This window comes from Mya arenaria, chromosome 3 (assembly GCF_026914265.1).
Source record: "Mya arenaria isolate MELC-2E11 chromosome 3, ASM2691426v1".
Lineage (NCBI taxonomy): Eukaryota > Metazoa > Mollusca > Bivalvia > Myida > Myidae > Mya > Mya arenaria.
In genome coordinates this window covers 18,784,589-18,793,742 of record NC_069124.1, presented here as the reverse complement: position 1 = coordinate 18,793,742, position 9,154 = coordinate 18,784,589, and positions in this window count along the sequence as shown.

Here is a 9,154-nt window from a genome sequence, read left to right as displayed (position 1 = left end):
TTAACAAATTTACTGTACTGATGTCTTCAAGAAATGTATGTATATATATATATATATATATATATATATATATATATATATATATATATATATATATATATATATATATACATATGTCTTAAATATATATTGTTTCCTATTGACAATCTATTTTTTCGTTTCGAATAGGCTGTCGGGTAAAGGATATAATTCCATGCAGTAATGGTGTCTTACCGTTAGGTTATGTTGTCATAGTTGTTCTGTTAATCAGTTCAAATATCAAATAAGTCTAGTGTGTCTTATCAGGTTATATACTTTTTATGACATGTGTTCTAGTAAAATAACAATAAGACAAGATAAGTCTTGTTTTCAACAATACCATTTACAAATTTTCATATTTATAATCATGGAAATTCAATATGTGTATATGTCTGTAAATTTACTTAAACAACATTAAACAACCTAATTACAATTGTTATTATATTTGCGTTACAATGTCATGCATTAGTGTCCGTTCTTTAATGTAAAAATCTTTTGTTTTTGTTTTAACAATTTCTCTTCACCATATCTATATAATTGCATTAAATTGAATGTTGTTTTATATTGTTGAATGTATATTGTATTTATATCCAGACAAACAATTTGAGCATATTATACTAGTATTAAAATACAAACACCTTAGTTGTACAATTAAAATCTCTTAAGTATTGGTAAATGTATTATAATTATATTCCTGGCATCTAAATACGTAATTAACAGATATATAATAATTAATTATTGATAAGACTTGGTTGATTCACATAGTCAATTCTAATAACTTTTATTTGACAATTCTAACATTATTTACTTATTTTTGAACCATGTTTATTATCAACTATTATTTGCTTGCATGTAATATTTGTGTAAAGCTGTATCTTAGAAGTTTGAATATTAACATTGTCATAACCCTTTTCCACTCATTGTGTACATATATGTATCTGTATAATATGTTGTCTTGGGCCGGAGGCCTTTATCAATTAAATAAATTGAATTGAAATAGAATATACGAACAATTCAATGATTGCGTTATTTTTCATACCGAGCAAGAATTTACAGGATACAAAACTGATATTATTTTAATATTTACATAGTTATCGCCGGAACGGTCAGTTATCTACGAAAATGAAAATAGTGACGGCGTTGATATTTTACATCGAAAACTACCATTGATTACGTCAGATTTTCATTCAGCGACGATATTTTTAGCAGGGGACCTAAATGCTCGGACAGGGGATCTCAAAGACTTCATTCCTAATGATGATCTGGACTATATTTGTGGGAAAACCTCATATCCCAGATACATTTTTGATACGTCAAGAACAACCAAAGACTACACTTAAATAATTTTGGTTCATCATTAATAGAACAATGTTGTAACTTGGACGTTCATATTTTGAATGGCAGAGTAAATGGTGACACAAACGGTAAGATTACATGCACGGAAAATGGTATAAAAAGTTTGGTTGATGACATTAATGCATCAACGTCACTTTTTGAGTATATCGAACATTTTGAGGTTGGCATGGAATCGTTTTCAGATAATTTCCCATTTAAATGTATATTAAACCTCGAAAAGTACGTGATGCTTCGAATAGTGTTAAAAGTTTGTATCATTACAAATGGAAAGAAACATTAAAAGACACGTTTTAAGAACATTTTGTCGAAACTATAATGCTTTTGAACAAACTGTTTCAAATGAAAATGCAAAAAGCAAATTAGCAGAATTCATCGCTGTATTTCAATCGGCAGGGATTTGTATGAAGAAAAAACGAGGGGCAGTTAGAGAAAACACTATGACACAATCTGAATGGTGGGATTCGGAGTGCAAAGATTTGAAATTTCGGGTCACAAACTCTTCCTCTGACTTGAATGACTATTTTAATGATCGATCAAATGCGTGCAAATTAAAGCGATTACAATTAAAACGTGGGCGACGCAAGAAATTACTGGACTGTAGAGATAATCCCAAGCTATTCTGGGAGAATTTCAAACGTGCCAAGGGGATTACTCTAAATTCAAATGACTTAGGTTCTAGCGGTGAATGGTATGCATATTTTTTTCTCGATCAACATAGACAATAAAATGTTAACACGTTGAACGAAATGTTTGCCCCTTTACAAAGGGAGGTAAATTCAAATGTGTTAAATCTACCAATTTCTGAAAAGGAAAGCTTTAACAGTATTCGAACATTAAAACGAAATTGCTCGACAGGGACTGATGGCATAGGCATAGAAATGTTCAAATGTACCATTCATAAAACAATGTCTTACCTGCACAAACTTTTTAATGGGATTTTTGAATGTGGCGAATTCCCAGAAAGTTGGAGTGAAAGCATTATCACCCCGATTCACAAAAAAAGGATCTAAATTAGATCCAAACAATTACCTTGCTATGTCGTTAAGTAATACAATAAGCAAAATATTTATAAACATCTTGTCTAAAAGACTTATAAACTGGTGTAATGAAAATGATATTATAGACGAGTCACAAGCTGGATTTAGGCGTGGTTATTCCACCAGCGATTATATATTCAACCTACAGTCAATTATACAGAAATATACCACTCGAAGGAGGGAGTTTCTACGTATTTTACGTCGATAACTATAAGGCCTTCGACAGTTGTGATCACCATAGACTCTGGGAGTGTCTCTCGCGTTACACCATAAATGGGAAATTTCTTAAACATCTTCAATCCATGTATAGCAGGATGAAAGTGTGTGTTAAAGTCGCAAATGGTCTGACAGGCTTCTTCGCGTGTAATATAGGCACAAAGCAGGTGTGTTTGAGCTCGCCGATAATGTTTGCATTGTTTATGAACGATTTAGTTCGTTATTTACGAACAAATACTCACAATGGTGTCTTTATCTGTGAGGAAGTTGATAAACTGTATGCTTTTATGTACGCTGACGACGTCTCAAGCTTTGCAGAAACGGCTGTGAACTAGCAACGCATTATCTATGATATAGCGGACTTCAGTGATAAGGTTGGCATGAAGGTTAATACAGAAATATCAAAAGTTGGTTTTTCGAAATCGCGGACCACTGCGATATTACGAACAGTGGAAATAGAAAGGTGCGCAAAAAAATGGTACCTTTTTACAAATATCTTGGCGTTTTTTTCACACCAGAACTGTCTTGGACAATGACGAGAGAAACATTGGCTAAGCAGGCTCAAGAGGCAGTTTATAGTATATTCAACTACTGCAAACACGACGGTTTCTTTGGACCAGATGAAGCATTTAAACTATTTGACGCGATGGTTGTACCTATTTTATGCTATTCGTAAGAAGTATGGGGTTATGAACTGTCAGACTGTACGGAAAGAATACATATAAACTTTTGCAAATATGTGTGTGGATTAACCAAATGTAGCAAACTTCTTTGCTTTAAGACAATGTGGACGATTGCCAATTTCAGTGACATATAAGACACGTTGTGTTAAGTATTGTCTTCGACTTACGGATATGCCAAATAATCGGTATCCCAAACAGTTTTATAACTTGTTCAGAAACCATGACAATGCTGGTAGATCCAACTGGGCTGCAAATGTAAAACGAATGTTACATAAGTATGGATTTGGATTTGCTTGGCTAGCAAATGGTGTTAAAGACTCAATGATATTTCTAGCACAGTTTAAGAACAGGCAAAAGGATTGTGCATTTCAAGACATACATTCGAAAATAAATAGTTCACCCAAAGCATTGCATTACAAGGAATTAGAGACTATGATAGACACTGAAAGATATTTAACATTGGAGTTGCCTTTCTTACTGAAAAGATCACTGTCAAATTTAAGATGTTCAGGGCATAACCTGATGATTGAAAGAGGCAGACATTTAAATGTTGACAGAAAATTTCAATTTTGTGCATTTTGTTTAACACATAACGTTTATATCATTGAAGATGAGTTTCACGTTCTTGTTATATATCCACTGTATGAATCGTTAAGGCTAGAATGCTTTGAAACTGCATGGTTTGATATAATTCGAACTCTTGCATTATTTTACTGTATGATGTTTAATGTTCGAGAGAGACAAAAAAAATCATTTACAAAGTTTCTATATAAAGCAAACATGTTGAGACAAACCTTTATTGCGGGTAATAGACGTGGCTAGTTTTGTCTGTACATTTTGTATTTTGAACATTATTTAATATATGTAACAACGAAATGGAAATTAAATATGTTAAGACAATATGTATTTAAAAGCAATGGCATTTCTATATATGCATGTTGTATATTGACGTTTGTAAAGATAAGTATACATGTCACTGACAACATGTTGTTGTTTAATATCTTCTGATCTACATTTAAATTGCATATATATATATGGAACCTGTGTATTTTGGGCCGGTGGCCTTTAATTGCAAATAAACCTGTATTGTATTGTATTGTTGTGGTAATACTTCGTGGGAGGTGTACGTTCGTTGTAATTTCGTTATAAATGCAACTGTTGCCGCGACAATTTCAACGTTTTTGTGTCGTTGTGGAACAAAATGCATCGCGACAGTTTTGTTAGACTTGGTCTAAAGGCCACGTCTATATGGAAACATGTTTGCAATTTTCAATGAAAATGTGCCTTTCCTGGCAATTTTAGTTGAAATTAAAAATGAGTTTTTAATTATAAAGACTCTCATTTAACTTTCCTTAAACATTTTCGTCAATGACCGTGTCGATGTGTATAAAAATCCAAAACGGCACCTACCAGGACTTAGCCTAACGCTTAAAACGAGAAATTCGAAGACGTATTCACTGCTTTTTATTTAGACTGGTGCCGTCAATACGTATTCGTTGTTAGAAATGTTAACGTTCAATGGAAATGATTTATATAACACGTTGTGCTAGTGAATAAGCATAATAGAATATGCGGCAATTTTGTGAACAATAGTTGATGTATTTGATAAACAATGTAAGTGCCAAAACACAAACTTAATAGACTAATTTAAATTTAAGTGATATAGAATGAAAAGTCAAAGCCTAATCCACCCGATTTAAAACAAACAATATCAGTGCCAATCTCTAAAATAATTCATTTTAAATAATTAATTTATCTGATATAAAATGAAAGTTCAAAGCTGTTGCTAAATCATGTGTACAAGTTGATAGCTCAATAACTAATTTCTTTATCAGCCAGGTCGGAGTTCACCAAGGGGAAAAGTTATCCCCAGTGCTGTTTTCTTTGATTCTTAATGATTTCACCCAGTTTATGCCAACTAATGTTGAAGGCTGACCCACATGGCCAACGGTTAATTTTGATTATTTAAGCACGTCTGATGCTTACGTTAATTTGAGACTATTTATAATCTTGCATGCAGATACTACTGTGCTATAAGCTTAAAGTCAGCATGCTCTACAGAATGCTCTCTTTTATACTGGAGTATAATGATTGTGGTTGGATTTGCAAGTTAATGCATACAAAGTAGTCAAACTTAGTAAACCTAAAGCTGGACGTGATAATTTTGAAATTATAATGAAATTAAAGTTTGATATTGTTGACGGCGTTATTTTATCTTGGTGTTAAACTTAATATAAATGGGAATTATTTGAAGACAAAAATCACCTTATAGATAAGACATTGTGTACGGGTACGGTACGGTGCGCTTATCCTGCATCTGCTAAATTATCAGTAACAATGAGTATTCCCCTTATTCTGCCTTCGAAGTGGCAATTTTTGAGACCATCTTGTTCGTCGAATGTCCTTTTGAGATCACGTGATACTCCCCAGTGAGGTAATTACACAGACAATGGAAATATGTTGAGTAAAATACCCTGCCTATCATTACTTGTAACAAAAAGTAAAAACGTCCTCAGCCATTATCGAGTTCATTTAGGTAACTAAACACTAGCAATAAACTTGTTTATATATCCTAGTTACTATTATGAAACTAGCTATTTGTATTAAAATTCACCCATTTACATTAGGTAGTCTAAAATAATGGTATGCACGTATCGGTTTCAGTTTGGGGCCACTCAAAATATTTTCTTTAGATTCGATTTTTATTGCCTGTAAATAAGATTGAAAAAAATAAGGCTTGTCGCGCCCACCAACTTTCAACGCTTTCATATAGAATATAGTTGTCCTGGCAATACATTCAAACAAATAGTTTTATCCTGTCTATTGCATCCTTAACATGACACGCAAATGTCTTTACACGAAACCTATCCCACTAGGACCGTCCAAACATATTCTTCCCATTTTCTTCTAATACAACTTCTATTATGTTACTCAAAGGACTTTAAATCAGTCAGCCCGTATAGAGAACGGAGAACAATGCACATAAGTTTGTAAATCATCGCACCTTCTAGTCCTTCGAAATAGGACCATTTCAACGTGTTGATTTTGAGGAACATCAACTTCTAATCTTACATCTTGTTGATACCAGAGAAATAAAACCCTTTGCAATAGTCAGAGCTTTGGGAACACTCTAGATGTCATTCATCGCAGGTCTCGCGGCGTCATATCGTCCTACGGATTGGTCAGAATGCCCCCCTTCTTAAAATCTCGACTGCTTGTAAATGTTGGTCACATGGGGTAAAAAAAATAGGTCACACGAAACTTTTTGGAACACACTAGAAATTATATAGTTGATCCAATATTCATGAAACTTTATCAGAATGTTTGCCTTAATGAACTCTTCGATTAAATTGAACATTGGTCGTATGGTGTCTAGAAATTGGTCACTAGGTTAAGTCTTAGTTGTCTGTCATGCAATTTTTTTTTACTTTCTTCTTCAAGAGTGGTCTTAACAACATCAGCATTGTTATCACACACAGGAGAGTAATGTCATATGCATAATTTTACAAGGCTGCCTTATTGATGAAGTAGAGTTTTCTCATTGAGAAAGATGTTGAAGACTAGAGGTATTGATATTGATCCTTTCGACACGCCTTTCAGGATGGAGTCCCACTCACTGCTAGTTTGACCAAGTTTGACCCGTTGTTTTCGGTTTGTGGGATAGTTCGCAATAGGTAACATACCACATGCACTAAGCTTGTCTAAGATGAGATCATGGGGAAGGCGAATGCTTTTGAGAGGTTCATTAGAAATACACCAACACATTTGTTCTCATCAAGGTTCCACCTTAACAGGGTAGTTTAACGTCCATACGTTGTTCTGAAAGCTGCTAGGAAAGAATTATTTTTTATCAAAAGGACTGATAAGTTGCTCATTGGTTACCCGTTCATATAATTCGGACATTGATGGGCTATTAAAAATATTTATAAATCCAAGCTGGGCATATAATTTTTTTCATTAAAGGGATCTATCGTGAAAATAGCTTTTGATCAGAAACCAAATTTCCTATGTTTTTTAGTTTATTGGGTTATCAGACATATCTGTAGGTTCCTGTAATAAAAAAAACAAGTTTAATGGTCGCCCAGAAGTCTTTAGATTTGAATCTCCACTACACCGTTCCACTTCCTGGGACTCCCATCGCTTTGATCTCTTCTGTTTGACATCGTGCTTAGTAATGGGGCCTTCGGTGGAGTCGCGGACATTGGCTCCTGTGCATACTCAATATTTTGCGCAATTTGTACGGCTTTATCCATAGTTAATTTTGCATCACATAAATAACCTAATCGCTGAATGATATATGCAGGAAGTCCCAATTTCAAAGCATATGTACCCATATCCCTTCTAAATGAATGAGATGAAAAATATATGGAGCTAGACCTATTCATTTTATTTTCTTTTTTATCACTTTCAAAACTTGAGGTTTCCAAGGTCACAATGTAAACAAGGGCTTATCAGGTTTAGTCATCATATTTCGGAAGGCTATCATTGGACACAAACAATATTCAGACATAGCGACCAAGGGAATAGGCAAAATTCTTTCTCCTGTTAAATAATCTGAGACTGTCTCAAGTGAACTAATAAGCCATAATCCATAACATGATTTTGATTTTAAGAAGCAGACTTGTAATACTACAGACAGTGTACAATAATGTACAGTCTTTATAACTATAACACTATAAATAATAAATAAATAATGATGACAATAATATTCTTTAACATTCTAATTTGAATCACAAAATCCTACATATACAAATTTAAAGTAATTCTTTTATTTCCGTTTCACGTCTATTTAACTTATCTCATTTCGGCCAAAGTTACAAGGTCAAATGTTACTGAACAGAGAAAACAAAGAAAACAGAAAGTATACTGAAATCATTCAGAAAAGGTTCAGAAGTATTTGAACAAGGTGTGAAATAGAAATAATCGCCAAAAAACAATTGTCATAAACCGGATATAGAAAAGCGTTTATGTTGGTTCCCATTTGCTGGTGGATCACTCAAGCGTTCAGTAGACGGCCTGTTGATAAGCTTGAATCGATTATTTTTTGTTAATATTGATACACGCTTCTGCATGGACTTCATTTACATGTGACTGCTGGGATAACACATAAACTGGTACGATTTTGTTTATTATTAAAGTGTTATTTTCTTCTAGAAAAACTGATTACCATGGCACAGTAAACGTGACCACGTAAAATATCGGAAAATTAAAACACAAATATAAATAAATACTTCCCCATCTTTAAAGTTTTTTAAAAATCATATGATACGGTATCCAAGGATTTTGCAAAAACTTTTGTGATAGGTAAATATTGTCCAGCCTGAAATTATTTCATCCGATTAGACAATCATAAATGATTGCCTACTCATTTTAATGCTGGATGGGTGAAACACTACTGAAAAAGTATCAACTGACAACGTGCATACGCGCCTTTTTGAAAGTAAATTATCATTGATTTTAATGCGGAACTACAACCAGGTGGGCCAACGGATTTTTTAAAACATAGGTTAAAAAACGAGAGGAGCTGACACGTCTGGCCTACGTGTATGCGTATATGTTTTAAAATAACAGTGATATAAACCGACTTTTCGTCCAAATGTTGTAATCTGGTTCTATTTCAATTTGGTTCCGTTTTCAAATTAAAACTACAACAAAACAAACTAAAATCCTGATGATTTTCATGGACACTGCACCTAAAAATATTACAAACATTCATGTATATTTGTTTTAAAAGCAGGAAGATTCTCAATCATTTCATATATCTACAAATTAATCATTATATTTTTTTCCTACCGGAAACTTTATGAGATTACGGCAACTCATAAGCTATGTTTGTGACTTCTT